A 20,257-nucleotide genomic window follows, 5' to 3' on the forward strand; every position below is an offset into this window, starting at 1 on the left:
ATGCTTCATTAGCCATTAAGAAAAAAATGAAAGAATTATTGTCAGTACCTCCTAGAAACCCATCAATTCAGTAATTTTTCCTCCATATTTACAGTATTAAACTTGGTAATAATAGCATTGTTTTGATCTTGACTATAAACCTTTATGGCTGAAATTTCTTTACATAGATTATTGCTATTTCTTTATAGAGGCTAGATAAGTACTAAGTTGAAGTTAATTGGGAATTAAATGCTTTAGTTTATTGAAAACTGTATTCCCTCTCAAATAAACTCACCCATCATTTGGAATTAATCATATCATAATTTCTGTCACTTGTAGAGGAGTTCTTTGTTCAGGAAAGATCTTGTAAACAAAAGAAGTATAAGTAAATATTTTGCTTCCCTTATAATGTTTCAGAAAAGTACACTTTTGGAGCAAGAAGTATGAAATTTAAATCAACTTTTAAAAGGCAAATTGTAGTTGACAGAGGTAGGGATACTCTGTCAACACCCAATGGGGTGGATATAAAAACCCTGGGACACCTCAAGTTCACTTCTGGTGAAGACTTGACTGGGTCATGAAAGAGCTAAGGTACAGTGCACTCTCTGGCAGTTTTCCATTTTGATTAATTATGCTTTCTAACTAGAAACTGCGATCAGTTGTTTCTGTTGCTAAGAAGTATATGTATAACCAATACCCTTTAAATTTTGGTGTAGGTCAAAACTTTGGTCATACCATGTTAATTTCAGCTTTGCTTGGAATGGAACAAATTAAAAAGATAACTTTGGGGGCCATATTAATTGATTTATGCACAAATTCGAAACAATATTGATGGGGTCAGAAGACAAACCCAAGTTTTGACTCCATGGCATAACCCCTTTGGACGTAAATTTCCCTTACTTGTGAAATGAAGGATCTATCCTAAGGTCCTTTTTAGTTATAATAGTTTGTGATTTTATAATTTATCATTTATTTTTGAACAGTTTCTTGCTCCTAGTTGGTTGTAATTTTCTTCAGGCAGTCTGAAACTTTGAACTTTCAGTAAGTGCAGTTATGATTTGCATTTAATTATATCATACTTCCTGAAAGGAAATAGAATCATATAAATAGACCTTCTTGGAAGCACTTTTTCAGTTACTCTGACCAAGTTACTTTCAGACTCTGTTTCTAAGTAAATTGAAAAGATAGATAAAAGGAAGAAAATAAGAGAATAAGAATTTATGAAGCATCTAGTTGCTGTGCTAAGTTGTTCTAGTTGCTGTGCTAAGCACTTTGTTAGATTATTTGATCTTTACAACAATCCTGGGAGATAGATACCATAGAAACCTGTCAATGGAGGGCTCACATTATATCCTTAAATTATAAGCATCTCTCACTTGACCATACCAGTATGCCTATATATAGATTTCTGTGTCTGTACACATAAACATTGTTTGATCAGTTTGATCTACTTAATATATTTGTGTTAGTCCAATGTGAACATAATCTCTGTAATGCTTGCACTAATCAATTAAATCTGCTAGAGCTTCCTTTTTATCCTCAGGGAAACCAGAGAGTGGAGTAGTGCAACAACTTCTGATTCCCATTGTTGCTTGAAGTATGACATACTTTTTTGAAATAAACTTTAGCTGAACTTGGAGATATCTGCAACCACAGAAACCAGTCTCAATCAGCTTACAGAGAAAAGTAATCATTTTGTTTTCTGGCTTATTTAAAGAGCAGCAAATATTCAGATTTCTGATTTATTGTATTTACAAATCTTTCTGGACCCCCCCACTTCCTGCCTGACTTCCCAATTAATTATGTTTCCCTTAACTTTGACTTAGTCATAAAAGTTATAAATACCATAAAAAGTTATTAAAATGAGATCTAAAAGTTATAAATACCTCAGATATGTATAAATGACTCACCCCTTCCCATTCCCCTCTGAGCAGATGAGAATATTGTATCACTCTTCTGGCTTGCAAATTTCTTCTTCCCAGGCAATAAATGCAGTATTATAATCTCTGTATACTCCATTTGGACTCTGCTTCACTCCTTTTGGAATTTCTTCTGTTTTAGTAATCATAGAGTTTTTATTTGAACAATTCTGGTGTCAGAAGAGTGACAGGCTTAGGACATTTTCCCACAATCCACATTTGGACAAGAGCATCTGGTGTTGATTTTGGGTGATGGGCCCATAGCCCCTCCATTTGTTGATTGGTGAGTAGGTGACCCTGCCCTAATACTCAGACTCCCAACTTTGGCTAAGTCTTTATTTGCTTCTCTTATCTGAGACTCTGCTGGGGTTCCCCTGGAGATCCTCTTTATGAGGTGTCTATCAGGTAGGAGAGCTCTCTGATCTAGTCTCTGTTTTGACTTTGGTTTAGTTTCTCTCTTGTCACTCTGGTTTAGTACTCTTTTATTTCTGTCATAGCTAAAGGAGAAAAAAGGTTTAGGAGAATTATCAAATAAGGTACTTCTGCTATTAAGTTGTAAAGGTGGACTCATATTTTAGCCACTCAGGTTCCTTTAAAATTTTGACTTGATTGGTAAAGCAGGTACCAGAAAGATCCGTTATCAATCATCTAAAGACAACAGTCCCCATAAGGGCTAGCTGTAGGCTACACATTATTCCTTTATGACCTTGAAACCATCAGGTATTTATGTAATTGGCAGAAAATAACCGAAGATGGTTCCTGTTATTGGCCAATCTATGGAACTTATTAAATAAATGAAATTAGGAAACGTCCTGATAATGCTGGCAAGAAGGTTAAATATTTAGAATTTTAGTCGGATGTACATTAATAGCCTAGTTGAAAATCTCTCTCTCTCTCTCTCTCTCTCTCTCTCTCTCTCTCCTTCTCCTCCCTTTTTAACTATGCACATTAGAGGGAAAAGGAGAGAGTGTCAGAGGAGAAAAAGCTCAATGAAGCATACATTATTTGGAATATAGTTGATAAAGCAAATCTTAGGTTGAATATGCAAGGCATAATGATTTCTTAAGCTCTTTGTGTTTGTCTGACCCCTCTGGGGATATCTAATAAAGTTGTCATTCTGTTGTTTTTTTGTCAAGTTTCTTGTGTGAATTTATATGTCAGAAGTTTTAATTGTTCACATGGAATTTAGAAAGAAAAAGTTGTTATTGGTAAAGTTATCTCTTTATATCTTGTCAAGTAAAAAGATTTTCCGTTATCTAAAAAGAACTGTGACCAAATTCAGGAGATGTGGAGGGAAAAGCAGATGAAGAAAGGAGTATTTTTGCTCTGACTGTGTAAAGTTTTTACATTGTAAACAAAATTTCACACCTAAATGTAAACTCTCTGCTGAGGACTCCCACATTGTGGTTTGAATGTAATGTAATGTTGTAAATGTTGAAATTAATACTAGCAAGTAATTGGAATAATATTTTTTGGGGGGCTTGTCTTAAGGCAATTAAGAACAATTTTTTTCAATCTTCTTTTGTTATTCTATGAGTGATTAATTTTTTTGATGAGAGGAGAAAAGTAGTTTTACTGATAGGAGGAAAGAAAAATTTTGAGAAATATTAAAAAAGGTAATTGATACTTGTATTTTTCCAAATTAAAATGAAGTAGGAATCAATTAGGCATAACTTTTGAAATGTATTAAAAATTTCTCTATTTTATGCAACTCCTACAGATAATATACTTGAACCTTAAGAATTGTTTTACTTACCCATATAAGAAGGACTCATTTAAGAAAACTGGGAAATGCTTTATGTTATTTTTATAAATATAAAAATTCTTAATTGTTATTAATATAGACCATTCTCATATTGTTTTTTATAATTGATAAGGACCTTTTAATGAGCTTTTGGTGCTTTTATCTTTAAAAGAATATCTAAATTTTAAGAAATCAAGAAAAAAATTATAGTATGATAATTAAAAAGGTCATGAGTTTAAATTAACTATACAGCCAGAAAAGTAAGATTTTAGTAAGGTTTGTTCTAAAATTGTAAAAAATAAATATGGATGGACAAGAAAAAACATTGCATAGTCTGAGTAGTTGGTTTGGAAGATTTGAAAAGAGAAATGATGAAGGCTTGAGGTAAAATTTATAAGACAAATAAAATTTGGGTTTTCTAACTATATAAGGGAGGTATATAAAATGAACAGATGATTTAAGCATGTTGAAAATGTTTGTGAAAGTTTTGTCCTTGTCATAGAGGGAAGATTGTTTGAAACTTCATGAGTTCATCTTATTGGAAATTATAATAATAAAAATTTTACTGCTTGATTTGGAAGTATAAATAATTATAGAGATCTGTAAGTAAATTGCTATGGATTTCTTCTTAGATTATGGAAACCATATTTGAACTACATTAAAATGTGCTCTTAAGTGGGATAATAGTGTAGGTTAAAACCAAATATCAGAGTTTGCCACATTTAAAATCTTTGGTAGTGGATTAACTAGAGATAGTAAATCATATAATCTTTGGGTAACATATATTACTAAATCATCGAGATTATAAATTAAGGTTCTTTATGATTTTATTTGGAAAATACATCCAAATGTGATAGAATATATTCTGGTCTCATTTTAAGTGAGATTGATAAGAACCATTCCCCAATTGATAAATGACCAAAAGATTTGAACATTTTTTCAGATGAAGTTACCAATATAAACTATTTAAATCATTTAAAAATGTCTTAACTCATTATGGATAGGAGAAATGGGGATTGAAACAATTCTGATTGTTCCCTATATCTATTGGGTTGGCTAATATGACAAAAGGAGAAAATGACAAATATTGGAAGGATATAAGGAAATTGAGATATTGATGAACTGTTGGAATTGTGAATTCAATAATGCTGTAGAGCAATTTGGAACTATGTCCAAAGGACTATCAAACCATGAACACCCTTTGGTCTAGTAGTGGTCTATATTTGGTCTATATTCCAGAAGAGATGAAGGGAAGAAAAGAACTTTTACGTATAGAGATATTTATTGCAGCTCTTTACTGGTGATAGTGAGCTGGAGATTAAGGTGATATCCATTGATTGGGGAATGTCTGAACAAATTGTGGTATAAGATTGAGATGAAATCTATTCTGTTATGGGAAATGCTGAATAGAATACTCTCAGTAGAAACTTTCATGAGCAGATACAATGGGGACTATATTGTATACAAAGCAACAGCAATATAGTAGGATGATCAGCAGTGAATGATCTATCTTTTCTCAGCATTGCTGTGATCCAAGAGAACTCTGATGGATTTATGATAAAGAATACTATTCATCCCAAAGTTAGAGCTGATGGTGTCTCAATACAGATTGAAGCATCTTTTTTTGCACTTTATTTTCTTGAGTTGTTTCTTTTTTTTTGAAGGGGTTATATGGTAATGTTTTCCATTACAACACATTTTTAACATATCAGATAATTTGCTCTCTCAATGAGGGGGGAGTAGGGTAGGAGAAAAGTAGAGAATTTGGAACTCAAGGGTTTGGAAGCAAATACTAAAACTTGTTTTTGCATAAAACCAGGGAAAGAATATAAAATAAAATAAATCAAATTAAATGAGATTTATTATACCTCAATATCTTGATTTTAATGTGTTAAAGAAAAGTACTGGGACACAGTGGATAGAGCACCAGCCCTGGAGTCAGTAGTATCTGAGTTCAAATCCAGCCTCAGATACTTAATAATTACCTAGCTGTATGATCTTGGGCAAATCATTTAACCCCATTGCCTTGCAAAAACCAAAAGAAAAGAAAAGAAAAATACCTAATATTAATTTGATAGTTCATTATTTTAGAGAGATTGATAGAAAAGTTTGCTTAGAACCTAAAACTGTAATTGATTATTGTGTGTAAAAAGAAGTTTATGAAGTTAAAAATCTTATTTAGATTTGTTCTATTCATTCATAGCAGTCCACCTTGGGCAGAACTTAGTCTTTTCTCTGGTGTTATCAGTACCAGAAAAGAAATTATTTGGATTATGGAGTTCCTAAATGAAATTGGCTTAATAAGAATTTACAAATTTGTTTATACTATAGAAAAATTTCTAATGATTAATATTTTTTTTATTGTCAGGATGAATTTAAATTTGTGAAGAAAAATGAGTGAAGAATATTAGTGAAATTTCTTATGTATATGAACCTGGTAAACTTTTATTGATTATTGCAACTCCATGAGAGGAAAAATAACTGTGATTTGTGAATCTTGTCATTTAAGGTAACAGCTCTTGGGGCTGTAGCTGATTTTTTTTTTTTTTTTGAGTTTTAAATTCATTGTCAGTGATCCACCATTTAAGAGAAAAGCTGCAAACTGCTCAGATAGAATGTGATCCTGAACTACCATAAGTGTAAGTCTATATTTGGGAGATATATCCAAAAGCATACCCAAAACTAGGATCCTTCTGACTCAGATTTTCCCATAGTATTATATCCTTTTGAACAGGAATATTTACCAACTGATTATTCCAGATATTCTCCTAGTCGTAAAGAGGACTTATTACTGCATGATTGGTTGTCAATGGTGACAAACCTAGAGCCAAGGTTGATGTCATTATAATCATGTCCTTCCTTTCTGCTTTTATAGTAAATTTCTATAACCAGAGTAAATGGTCAGTAGAAGATATGAGCACAATGCAAGTATGTAAGACCTTCTGTTTTCCACCTAAATGTGTAGTTATTCCATATTATAAAGAAATAGCTCTTTATGTGGTGACAAAGAATTGGAAATTGAGAGAATGCTCATCAATTGGGGAATGGATGAACAAGTTGTGGTATATGAATGGAATGGAATATTATTGTTCTATAAGAAATGTTGGATAGGAAGATTTCATAAAAATCTGGAAAGACTTACATGAGTGATGTGAACAGAAGGGAGAGAACATTGTACACAATAACAGCAACATGCTATGCGGGGATCAAAGACAATTCTAGAGGACTTATGGTAGAAAATGTCATTCATATCCAGAGAAGGAAATCTGGGGTCTGGATGATGATCAAAGCATACTATTTTCACTTTTTTAAATTTGTTTGTTCTTTCTCATGATTTTTCCCTTTTGTTCTATTCTTTTTTCACAACATTACTAGTATGGAAATAGGTTTGACATGATTGTGCGGTCTTGGAGAGGGGGAAGGGAAAGAAGAGAGGGAGAATATTTTATAATATTTTTGAATATTTATAAAAATGAATATAAATGGAGAGTCAAGATGGTGGAGTGAAGGCAGGAAATCCCAGACCACTCAAAATGCCTTCAAATGCCTTTAAACAAAGACTCTAACAAATTTTACAATGGTGGGATCCATAGAAAGACTGAGTGAAACAATTTTCTAGCCAAAGACAATTTGGAAAATCTGTGGGAAAGGTCTTCAGTGCAGCCTGGCACTGGCTACATTGGGGCAAACTGGCTCCAGCCATTCAGGAACAGCCCACAGGGCACCTAGGTCCTTGGGGAGCATCTGGGCCATGGTAATAGTGGTAGTTTCCAGACCTCTCAGGCCAGGTATTGTCAAGGATGACTTGGAAGGTCAGTGGGAAAACTGATACTGTAGAGTGAGAGGGGAACCTAATCCAGTATAGGCCTTGGCATATCCCTGGCCCCGGGAACCAGAAGCAGGCCTGCAGAGCCATCTACCCGCTGCTTCCAGAGTGCCCATGGATGGTGATGGGGTCAGGGGAGACTGAAGAGGTTTCTCTTTTCTCTCTGAGGCAGGACTCTATACTCAGATCCTATTCTCATAAAGAGGAGTTTTACTGTCATAGTGGAGCAGGGACCTTCCTTGAAATTCCAGGGCAGAGGGAAGTGCCTGTGATTATCCACAGACCAGAACACACACCAAGAGAATAGTCAGAGCCTCTCATAAGATCTTGGGGGAGGTTCCTGAAAATAGCTGAAAAAACTCTCAAAAGTTTGGGACAGTGCATCCTCCACCTGGGAAGCAGAGCCACACTTTAACAAAGACTTAAAATCAAGTCATAGGCTTGGGAAATGAGCCAACAATAGAAGCAAAAGAGTATGATCCTAGACTGTTATTTTGGTCCCAACAAAGATCACATGACAAAGTCAAACTTCTGAATCCAAATCTCCAAAAAAAATATGAATTGGACTCAGGTTATGAAGAGCTCAAAAAAGATTTTGAAAATCAAATAAGGGAGGTAGAGGAAAAATTGGAAAGAGAAATGAGTATGATGCAAATAAATCATGAAAACTAAATCAGCAGCTTGATGAAGGAGATATTAAAAGAACTGATGAAAGTAACATCTTAAAAACCAGTTTAGGTCAAATGACAAAAGCATCCAAAAGGTCAATGAGGTGAATAATATTTTATAAAACAGAATTGGCTAGATGGAAAAGGAGATACAAAATCTCTCTGAAGAAGATAATTTTTCAAATGTAGACTAGCACTAAGGGAAGCTGATAACTTTTTGAGAAATAAAGAAACAATAAAACCAAATCAAAAGAATGAAAAACTGGAAGAAAATGTGAAATATCTCATTGGAAAAACAACTGAGCTGGAAAACAGATCCAGAAGAGATAATTTAAAAATTGTGGGGCTACTTGAAAGTCATGACCAGGAAAATAGCCTAGATCTCATTTTTTCAAGAAATTCTCCAGGAAAATTGTCCTGATATCCGAGAAGCAGAGGGTAAAATGAAATTGAGAGAATCCACCAGTTACCTCCTGAAAGAGATCCCAAAATAAAAACTCCCAAGAATATTACAAAATATTACAAGTAGCCATAAAAGAAACAATTCAAATATAGCTAGTAATAGCAACTGTGGGGAAAAATATTGAAATAATTTCTCTGATGGATTTGTGATGGAGCCTTCCATCTATCTCAGAGACAAAACTGATGGTATCTAAATACAACTGAAGCACACTTTTTTTCCCTCACTTTGCTTTTCTTGAGGTTTCTCTATCTTTGTGGGTTGGGTGGGATAATTATGTTTATCTTTACAATAAGACTATTGAAGTAATGTGAAAATATAAACATATTTCAAAAAAATGTAAATCACCTGCTCATTTCTGCTTTCCTTCTAATTTTGACTATATTAGTTTTGTTTTTCCAAAACACTTCTAATTTTATGTAGCCAGAATTATGCATTTTACTTCCTAGGATCATAAATTCTTGGTCATATATTCTTTCCTTATACATAGTTGATATGAATAAATTTTTCTCAGCTGAAGGGATGCTTTTTAAAGCCACAGACTCAAGCTTCTACTTAAATGTAGCTCTCTTCATCCCCCCCCATCCCATTATCAGTTGAGAATGCTTTAGTTAGGCAGCCTAGAGTAAGTTTTAGAAAATAGTGTTTACTAAGATGGTACAATAACAGTTGATGAAAAATATTCCCAAGAGTCCATAGGAAAGTCAATTCAAACTTAGAAAGCACAGCTGCCAAAAGAGTAATATAGCCCTTAAAGTTATTTTCTTATATTTGAAAATGCTTAAGAAGTTCCCCTTTATTTTTTGATGAATATATCCAGTTTGCCCTTGACTCCTGATTTAAATATTTCTGCTAAATGATCTGCAATACCCTTTCAGTTAATGATGGGAAGCTGTAATATTTAAGGAAATAGGGAAATAGAAAAAGACCTGGGCAAGGCTGGAGTCATGACTTCTCCTTCCTCCTCATGAATATATTAGCAATCCACACAAACCTTTCTCTAGAAATACTTCCACTCCAGTCAGCTGTATGCTTTTTTACAGGATCTAAATGATATTATGAAATTCTATAACCATTTGGAACATTCTTTCTGACTGATATGATTTCATTTAATCAAGTGATCTTTTCATGTTATTCTAAGTTTTTTTGATTAAACAGGAGGCTAAAATGGGAATTACGTGGTTTCAACCACAACCTTACACTCTTCCCTCACTTTTAATATTTACCATTATTAGGAAAATAATGGAGTGTATTTGTCAAAGGCCAAATCCTTTAGTGACTTGAGGAGAGTCTCCATTTCCCTTTGAATATCTTCTCCATTGTAACAATTAATTTCATGAAATGTTTTTATAGCTTAGTTCATTTTCAAATTTCAAATCACTTCTAAGTATATACTGGTTCAACTTAATAAATATCATCTTTACAAAGTCCTAATAGGTTACCACTCATCTTGTGACTTGCAAATAATACCTTCACTAATGCAAAAATAATAAAGTAAACAAAACAGAAAGCAATCAAGCCTCCCTTTTCAACAGGAAAGTCTGACCCTTTGCTAAAATCTTAGATCCTGTGGGACTTTACTCACAGATATTACAGACTTTGGGTTGATTAGAAGTCAGCCCCTCAATGTTCAAATGAAAACCAAAATATTAGTGAAGTAATAATAATAATTCTATTCTTCCTGAGAGTAGTTAGATGCTGATTTATGACAAAAATGGCACTTATTAAAGAGAGGCTAGAATATATTGTTCTATTTCCCAAAAAAGGAACTTTTCTTCTCTGGACTCATTTTATCATTGATTAATTTAAGAGAGAAAAGAAAGTCAAGCTTCTTAATTAAAAAGTGAAATCGTTATTAGATGAGAAATGAAACTACCCTGGTTGAAAATTCTTCCATTATTTCCTCAGTACATTTGATCATCTAATTGGAGCTTGGGCAAAATTTTCTATGAGACAAAATGGGAGGAAAGGACTTTTAGCAACTAGGAACCCTAAATTACCCCTTTGACATATGGGTTATCTAAACTTGAATCACTTTCTCCTGGAATCTACTTGTACTTTTGGGAAAGTATGTCATATTTAGGCATTTAGAAGAATGTTTTGTACCAACTGTTTTTATTTCAGCAACTTAGTTAATACCCTTTTCTAAAAAGGCTAGCAATGTAGATCTCAGCTGATAATTTTGGAGTGACATACAAGGCTCAGAGCCATGGCATTAGAGTATTATTCCAGATTTCTCCTGGAACACTCAAGAGTGAGAAGTAACCAAGCTCTGGAGATTCAATACATCTGTAAGAGTAGGAGTTCGGATGAGGATTCTCAGAGGTTATGTGGGCTTCACAAACCAAAAAATGGAATAAGAGACTTAAGTTATTTTGGAGAGTTGGGAAGAAAACCATATACAAGTATAAATATATACCATATATAAATATAAAAAGACACATTTATCAGAATGAGGAGCTATCCCTGTGTTACCTGAATCCTGTGTTACCTTTGCATGTCCTCCCATACCAGTTCTTTGCTTAGTATTGAAAATACCTCAGATATATAAAAATAATTGTTGAATTGAACTGAATGCCTCAAGATTCAGTATTTTTTAAAATGGTACTTTTACATTCCTTCTTTCTTATATTAATTTGATTCATCCTTAAAAATAAATTATATATTTTTATTGGAGTTATTGTAACATTATTTCCCTTTTTGATTTCAAACTTCTTAATAGTCCTCTGAACTATATTGCAGAAATTTTCTTTATTAGTCTATATAAATTCTAATTTGTGTTTCAGTATCATTAAACCATGAGACTTATCAAATATTTCTGCTTTTCTCATTAATTGAGAAGTATTCTTTCAGCTTTTTCATGCATATATAAAGAAGTTCTGAATGAATAAGCCAGAGTGCCTCTCATTATTTTTGCTTTCATTTCCTCTAAAAAGTCATGATAGCAGAACACAGCAAATGAAAGTGAATCAATGTGACATTCTTATGTTAAAGGAAATTATTAAAAAGCAATAATCACATAGGTGAAAATCTCCATAGTTATATTTTAAGCTACTATGCCTATATAGCTTCAGTGGATTCAGATGTGACTCCAGAATTCATTATTTCTGCTTTATTTATCTATTCAACCTTTAATGAAATATGGAATTTCAAATTTTCCTGATGAAAAAAATCAAAGCAGCAGAGACACTTCAAAGTACAAACAGAGAAATGAAGAGAAACATAAAAAGTTAATCTTGAATAAACAACTATAAGGGAACAAAGAAAGGCAAACTGTTGGCTTTCAAATATGGAGAAATGATAAATGTGTCATTTTTATTCCCTATTGACATCAGGGTTCATAAAGGGTATTCAATTAAACAAGGCCTAGAATGTTTATTATTTCTTTATGACCCCAGAAAATTTATGAAAAGAGGGAAGAAAGAGTTGAAGGAAAAAGAAGGTTAGGGGAAAATTATCGAGCATAATGAGGGCACACAAGTAGACATCAAACAAAGAGAAGAGGATACAGAGAGAGTGATTGATTTAAAACAAAATGTATCTCATTAACCATGTGTGAAAAAAATCTCCCTCCCTTGCAAAAATGGGAAAGTAAGGAAAAAAATACATTCCTTTTATAAGCATGTATAATCTGATAAAACAAAATTTCCCATTGACCATATCTAAAAATAAGTATGTCTCATTCTATTCTGTCACCTTTCTGTTGGGTAGTGGTTATCATGTTTCATAATGGGTCTTTAGGGATTATATTTAGAAATTATTTTGATCAGTTTCCAAGATTTCTTTTTTTTTCTCTTAATCATCTTTTTTCTTCTAATATTTTATTTTTAGATTTTTTTTTGCAAGGTAAATGGGGTTAAGTAGCTTGCCCAAGGCCACACAGCTAGGTATTATTAAGTGTCTGAGGCTGTATTTGAACTCAAGTACTCCTGATTCCAGGGCCGGCTCTCTATCCACTGCGCCACCTAGCCACCCCTAATATTTTGTTTTGATCAGCTAAAATCTCACTTCTCTTACTTCAACTCCAACCTTTCCCTTCTATTTAGAATACCAGAAAAACCAAATTCATTGCCTACCTAATTCAAAACAAATTTCTAAGTTTGTCATGTCAAAAAAAATCCTTTTGGATTAATAATAATTATAAACATGATTCCAAAGTTATCTAACTGTACAACTGATATTGTGCCCCTCACATTGATCTCATTAATATAGTACTTTTTGGGAGGAGATTAACAACCACCTGTATTAGGTGATGTAAGATTGTCCAGAGTGTACTTTAAAGTACTTCAAAGTACTGTTTTTAACTTTTTTTCATACTTGCAAGAAAGAGAAGATCAAGGACATCTTTCTTAATCTTAGAAAGTTGATTTCCTTCTAATACATGAATTGCAATACAAATTAATACAAATTTTCCAATTTTTTAGGTAAAGAAAATGTTCTGCTATGCCCAAAGATCAACAAAAATGTACATAACCTTTGATCCAGCAATACCACTACTGAGTCCATACCCTGAAGAGCTGATGAAAAAGGGTAAAATCATCATTTGTACAAATATATTCATAGTAGCCTTGTTTATGGTGGCAAAGAATTGGAAATCAAGTAAATGTCCTTCATTTGGGGAATGGCTTAGCATCCTGTGGTATATGTATGTCATGGAACACTTTTGTTCTATTAGAAACCATGAGGAATGGGAATTCATGGAAGCCTGGAGGGATTTGCATGAACTGATGCTGAGTGAGATGAGCAGAACCAGAAAAACATTGTGCATCCTAACAGCAATATGAGGGTGATGTTCAACTTTGATGGACTCGCTCATTCCATCAGTGCAACAATCAGGGACAATTTTGGGCTGTCTGCAATGGAGAATACTATCTGTATCCAGAGAAACAACTGTGGAGTTTGAAAAAAGACAAAAGACCAAGGACTATTTCCTTTAATTTAGGTGAAAAACAACTATTGTCTAATCTTGCTTTCTCTTATACTTTATGTTTCTTCCTTAAGGATATGATTTTGCTCTCATCACATTCAATTTGCATCAATGTATATACCATGGAAACAATGTAAAGCCTGGCAAATTGCCTTCTGTGGGGAAGTGGAGGAAGAGATGTAAGATAAGGGGAAAAATTGTAAAACTCAAAATAAATAAAATCTTTATAATTAAAAATAAAAGGAAATGTTCCGTTGTCATTTTCCCTAAACTTTTAAATACCTTAATATAATTTTAGACATCTTCCAAGAAATGAATCTTTTTTATTTTTTTTGCAAGGCAATGGATTTAAGTGACTTGTCCAAGGTCACATAGCTAGGTAATTATTACGTGTCTGAGACTGTATTTGAACTCAGGTCCTCCTGACAACAGGGACAGTGCTCTATTCATTGTGCCACCTAGCTGCCCCATGAATCTCTTTTTTAAAGTCCCAACTAAAAATAGCTCACCTTTCTTTGACCCTGCCAAGAAAAATTCATTCATCTAGTTATTGTCACTTTTTTGTAAGTAAAAACTAGGGCCTACTTCCCAAATTGCTTATTGCTCATTAATTCATAAGATTTCTCTAATAATTTTAGTATTTTATTTGCATATCTGTGTTATATTTTCCTATTACAGATCCTGAGAGAGATAGTAAAACATCTTCCAGAACATGTACTGCCTAGAGCAAGTGAAATGACTAAGTAGTCTTGTGGTGGTTGTTCAGTGGTCTGATTTTTGACATCTATGACTTGCAGAGCTACATAGAGCTGAAATCATCATGAATGGAAAATGAAAAAGTTTAAGATTAGTTAAGAGCACTTTTTCCTAAAATACTAGTTTATACTAATTCAAATTAGACGAGAATTAAAATTCTGTTGATTATTTATTACAGAATAGTTAAACTTGGGTACTAATGGAGGGTTTCTGGAATTAGTGCTATCCTAGAAAAAATTAAGAAGTTTGTGACTCTTTCCCTCTCTCTTCCCTTTATTTTTTATTGCTGATACTAATAAATGGAATAAATGTTCCTATTGCCATTAATAAATATTAACAATCCTTTCCTTGTGGACAATGTCATTTAAAATTTGAAATAATGATTGATCTATTAAACATATTACTTGTTGGTATTTTTCTGTTCCAGTGAATATAGTTCATTTAGGGAAGAATAAACTTGAGGCACCTTACTGCTCTCAAGGGGGACTAGGAGGGGGGGGAAGGGAATAGACATATTTTTCTTTAGGACCCACCATATGATAGGTACTGTACTAAAGACTTTATAAATATTGTGTAATTTATTCTGTTCTACTTTTCATGAATTTAATTTAGGTGGAAAGTTTTAAAAATTGTAAATATTTTATGAGCATTTTAATATTAAACAATTAATTTAATTTGGTTAATGATTGTTTAGATCTAAATAATTTCAAACTATAAAATATCAGAATAACTTTTCAGTCATCCCTTCTAAATCCTCATCATATTTGTTTTCATTTGTGTTTCTTCTTCTATGGTACAAAGTTGTGTTTACTTCTGATTCTGTTTTTTCCTTTGGCATACTTCATAAAGATCTTTCCAGATTTGTGTTTTTCAAGCTCGTGAGTTTTAATTGCATTATAAAGTTCTATTATGTTAGTTCACTAAAATTTATTTAACTAATCCTGAATTGTTGGAGACTTTAGGTGTTTCCCAGCTTTTTGCTATTAAATATAATGTAGTTATGAAAATTTTTAAGACATATTTTTGTTTTTTCATAATTCTTTCAGAATTATGGGAATCATGGGGACAAAGAGTATATTTTATTTTAGGTATATGCCTTTATGGGTTTAATGGATTGAATGCCCAGATTGGAGTCAGGAGGAACTAACTGAGTTCAGATCCAACTCAGACACTTATTAGTTGTGTGACCCTGAGCAAGTTATTAAACTTCTGTTTGACTCAGTTTCTTCATCTCTAAAATAGGGATAATAATGTACCTATCTCCCAGGGTCTTTGGGAAGTTGAAATAAAATAAAAACTGTTCAGTGATTTGAACAAAAAAAAGATTGAAAAATGGCATGAGAAAAAAGTTAGAGTTTAAACTTTTGAATTAGGAAGACAATTAGGTATAATTTGTTTCTGACTCTTACTAGCTGTATGACTGGAATAATCTCAGTTTTATGATCTATATATCAGAGGCCATAATTTCTGTCTTAAAGAGTTATTGTAATACTCAGATACCATGAAATATAAAGTGCTTTGTGATTGCTAAGGTTCTATAAAAAATGTCAGTTGGTGTTTTTGTAATCCCACAAAATTCTACAAATTTGTAATTTCCATAGCAAGGGAAAGTCTATTTATTTCTCTGTAACTTTGACAAAACTGAATCTCAATGATTTTAATTACTTTTTTCCAATGTGGTGTAAGCTAGTACCTCAACGTTAATTTAATTTGCATATCTGTTATTAGCAAGATTGAAGATTTTTTGATGTATGCTTCCTCTTCTTAACATTGTGTGTTGTGGATGAGGAGTTACTACTGCTAATTTTAATACCACCAACTAGTTTATTTCTAAATTGTAAAAATGTTTTTAAAGAAAATATTTTTGCTAAATATAGCAGATTAAAAATTTAATTGTGGATCATCAAAGGTCTTTGAGTAAAGACTAAGTCTGCTTTATGAGAACCAGTCAAAACAAATATTCACTGAACAGAAAAAAAAAATCATCTCTACTGTACATTTGAGTAAGGCTTTTAAATAGTTCTTTGTTAATGTTTTCACCCATATATAATATAAGATATAGGTTTAAATTTATTTCCTGCCATTTTATCAACCAATTTTCTCAATTATATTTGTGAAATAATGGATCCTTTTCTCAATTATTATTTTCTATAAGCTTATCAGATACCATTTTTTTTTGTGTGCGTGCAGTTGGTAGAATGTCTGATTTATTCTATTTCAATAATTAATTTCCTCATTTCTTTATCCTACCCTCACAAGATAATTAAAAGATAATTGCTTTTTAATATGTTTTGAAGCTTAGGAATTTAAAATCACCTTTAGCAACAAGTCCCTCCTACCCATACAACTTGGTATTCTTATACTTTAGTTTTTTCATGTAAATTTCATTATGGTTTTGCCTAGTACTATAAATGTCTCTTTTATTTTAATTGGTATTGTATTAGCTATGCAAATTAGCTTACAGGATGTTGACACTTTTATTCCATTAATCTCCCTTTTCTATGGATATTGAATGTCCTCCAATAATTAGGGTTTCTATGATTTTAGATATTGTCATTTATAATAGTCTCTTTACAGATCCTGTGTTCCATTAATAGATAGTCTATTTAAAGACTTTTATTGTTATTTTCTTACAATGAAATTAGAATGCACTTGATTTCTGGGACTTAATTTTATATCCTTACTCTTTTCTAAATTTACTCTCCTTTCTTCCTCCCTTCCTTCCTCCCTCCTTCCCTTCCCTCCCTCCCTCCTTCCTTCCTTCCTTCCTTCCTGTCTTCCTTTCTGCTTTCCTTTTTCATTGAGATAGTTGGATTTTCTAAAGATGCTATAATATCATCTGAAAATAATAATAGGGTAGCACCTTCAGCTCCAAAGATAGTCCTTGTAAAAAAAAAATCCTGGCTTATTTTTGTATGCAATTCAGAATTTATAATATGTTGTTAAATAATAAAATATGTAGTTGAGAGGTGTTAGCTAAAAGACTTAATCCTTTCAGGACAGTGATTCGTTGTTTTGTTGATAAGGTCTTGTCATATGTCTGGTAGCAGGTCCTTGTCAGGGAAGGGAAATACTCAAAAATTCCTTAGCCTCATCCTCATTACTCTCAGGTACCCTGGCTTCTTAAAGCATTCCTGGTGGGTTTATTGGGTATAATATTCAACCTGGATTCCTGGCTCCAAGGTCACCATAGTTTGATTTCAAATTCAGTCTGGATTCCACCCCCACCCCCACCCCCCACTCCCGCCAGAGCTGAGAAGGACAAATGAAACAAAACATAATTCCAACTTTAAGCCTGTTTTTCAGAATCACGGGGTAAAAGACATAAGCAGGGGAAGGTAGGCCTTCCCTCCATAATACCTCAATTAATGAGAGCAGGTGTCCTGTCTGGCACTTTTTAAAGCTGTAGCCTATTCTGGCCTCAGATTTTCAAAAATGAAGCTACTCTAGTTGCTGGAAAATGTAGCCAACTAAAGATTTCAGGGGTTTGAGGTGACCTAAAGGAATTCATTTAAGAGATTGACTCTGACCCAGAAGAATTTTAGGACAACACAAGGTTTATTTAAGTATTACTGTGATTGGCCCTAAGGAGGGGAGGGGAGAGACAGAGAGAGAGAGAGAGAGAGAGAGAGAGAGAGAGAGAGAGAAAGAGAGAGAGACTGACAGACAGACATGTGATGAGCAGCAGAAGCTGCAGCAACAGGAGTGGATACCATGAGGTGATAAGCAGAAAAGAATGGTAAAAGGGCAAGAAAGTTTAGTTGGGGAATCACTCCCCAAGAGCATGCTGGCCTCCCAAAGAGAGACCTTGCAACTCAACTGAGTTGAGGGTTAGCTTCTAAAGGGACAGGAAGATGAAGTAAATAGAGATATGTAGATGAGGAGTGTTAGCAAAGATGAAGGCTATGTTAATGAGGGGCAGTGATTAAAGATTTAATCCTTTCAGATTAGGGGCAGGAATCCATTTTTTTTTTGATAGGGGCTTGAATTGTGTCTGGGAGCAGAGATTTATGAATCCTTGGGTGGGGGGGAGGTACTTTATTATTTTTTGAATTATATTTTTATCTTCCCTTGTTACATGCAAAAACAAATTTCAATATTCACTTTTAAAACCTTGAATTCCAAATTCTCTCCCTTTCTCCCAACACTTTTATTGAGAACCTTTTTGATATAGGTCAAAAATGTGTAGTCATGAAAAACATTGTCACAATAGTCATGTTGTAAAAGTAAACATAAATACCCTGCCCCCCCAAAGGAAACTTCAAGAAAAGATTTTTAAAAAGTATGCTTCAATCTATATTCAGACACCATCACCTCTCTTTGGGATGGATAGTATTCTTTATCATAAAGCCTTCAGAGTTCTCAGAAATCACAGTATTGCAGAGAAGAGGTAAATCATTCTAAGCTGATCATCTACAGCATTGCCATTACTTTGTATATAGTACATTTCCCACTGCATCTGCTCAAATGCAGATGTAGTTTTCTTTTTTTCTTTTACTGAGAGCATCCTGTTCATCATTTCTCATAGCAGAATAGCATTTCATCTTAATCATATACCACAACTTGTTTAACCATTCCTCAAATGATGGCTATTCCCTCAGTTTCCAATTCCTTGCCACCAGAAAAGAGATGCTTTGAATATCCTTATGCATATAAGTCCTTTTCCTTCTTGTTTTTCATTTCTTCTGGAATATAGACCTGATAGTGGCATTGCTGGGTCAAAGGGTAGGCTTGATTTTATAGCCCTTTAGGCAGAGTTCCAATTGTTCTGCAGAATTGTTTAATCCTTTCACAACTCCCCCATCAGTGCATTAATGTCTCTTTTTGCTACATCCCTTCCAACATTTTCATTTTCTCTTTGTCCTATTAGCCAATCCAATAGGTATAAAGTAGAGTTCAAAATTTTTCCAACCCTCATTTCTCCTGTCAATAGTGAGTTAGGACTTTTGTTTGTTGATTTTTGCAAGGCAATGGGGTTAAATGACATGAAAGTCACACAGCTAGGCAATTATTAAGTGTCTGAGACTGGATTTGAACTCAGGTCATCCTGACTCCAAGGCCAGTACTCTATGTACTGCACCACTTAGCCACTCTGAGTCAGGACTTTTTAAAAAAATGATTTAAATAGATCGTATTGATAACCTCATTTGTTCATATCTTTTGATCATTTATGATTTGGGAAATGACTTATTTTTTATAAATTTGGCTCAGTTCACTATGTTTGAGAAATGATGTCTTTATCAGAGAAAGTTATTTTAATTTTGTTTCCCATAGTTGCTATTGCTAAATGTACTTCCCTACATCCTATTCCTTCCATTCCCATGTATTCTTTTTTCTCTATTTTACCCATTTTCTCCTCAAATGTGTTTTGCATCTGACTACCCCTTCCCACAATCTTCCTTCCCTTCTATCACTTACCCCCCTCCCCCTTCCCCTTTTCTCTAGGGTAAGATAGCTTTCTCTGTCAAATTGAATGTATATGTTATTCCCTCTCTGAGCCAATTCTGATGAGAGTAAGGTTCATTCACTTCCTCTCACTCCCCCCCCCAAACATCCGCTCCATTGCTAAAGCTTTTTCTTGTCTCTTTTATGAGAAATTACTCACCCAATTCTACCTCCCTTTCCCTTTCTCCCACTCTTCTCTCACTCATTAACTCCATCTTTTTTAATATATTATTCCTTCAAATTCAACTCCCACCATTGCCTTGTCTATATATGCTCCTTCTAATTACCCTAATAAATGAGAAAGTTCATTTGGATTATCAGTATCATCTTCCAATGAATGAATATAGACAGTTCAAGCAGTTCAATATCATTAAGAACTTTATGATTTGCCTTTCCTGTTTATTTTGTTTTATTTTACTTTTGTGCTTCTCTTGAGTCTTATATTTGAAGATCAAATTTTCTAATTAGCTCTGGTTGCTTCATCAGGAAAGCTTGAAAGTTCCCTGTTTCATTGAATTCCTATTTTGATTCTT

General features: G+C 33.4%; 1 long non-coding RNA gene across 2 annotated transcripts; it reads left to right on the forward strand.

The window, feature by feature from the left end:
- Positions 1–503: 503 nt before the first annotated feature.
- LOC141497042 (uncharacterized) lies at positions 504–14,760 on the forward strand. 2 transcript variants are annotated; one of them, XR_012471222.1, is made up of 3 exons: positions 504–570; positions 13,021–13,126; positions 13,272–14,760. It is a non-coding gene; the product is annotated as an uncharacterized LOC141497042 (long non-coding RNA). The 2 variants fall into 2 exon arrangements; XR_012471221.1 differs by lacking the exon at positions 504–570 and adding an exon at positions 2,210–2,303 and having other exon boundaries at positions 13,272–14,759.
- The last annotated feature ends 5,497 nt before the right edge of the window (positions 14,761–20,257 follow it).

The sequence above is a fragment of the Macrotis lagotis genome, chromosome X, assembly GCF_037893015.1.
Source record: "Macrotis lagotis isolate mMagLag1 chromosome X, bilby.v1.9.chrom.fasta, whole genome shotgun sequence".
Lineage (NCBI taxonomy): Eukaryota > Metazoa > Chordata > Mammalia > Peramelemorphia > Peramelidae > Macrotis > Macrotis lagotis.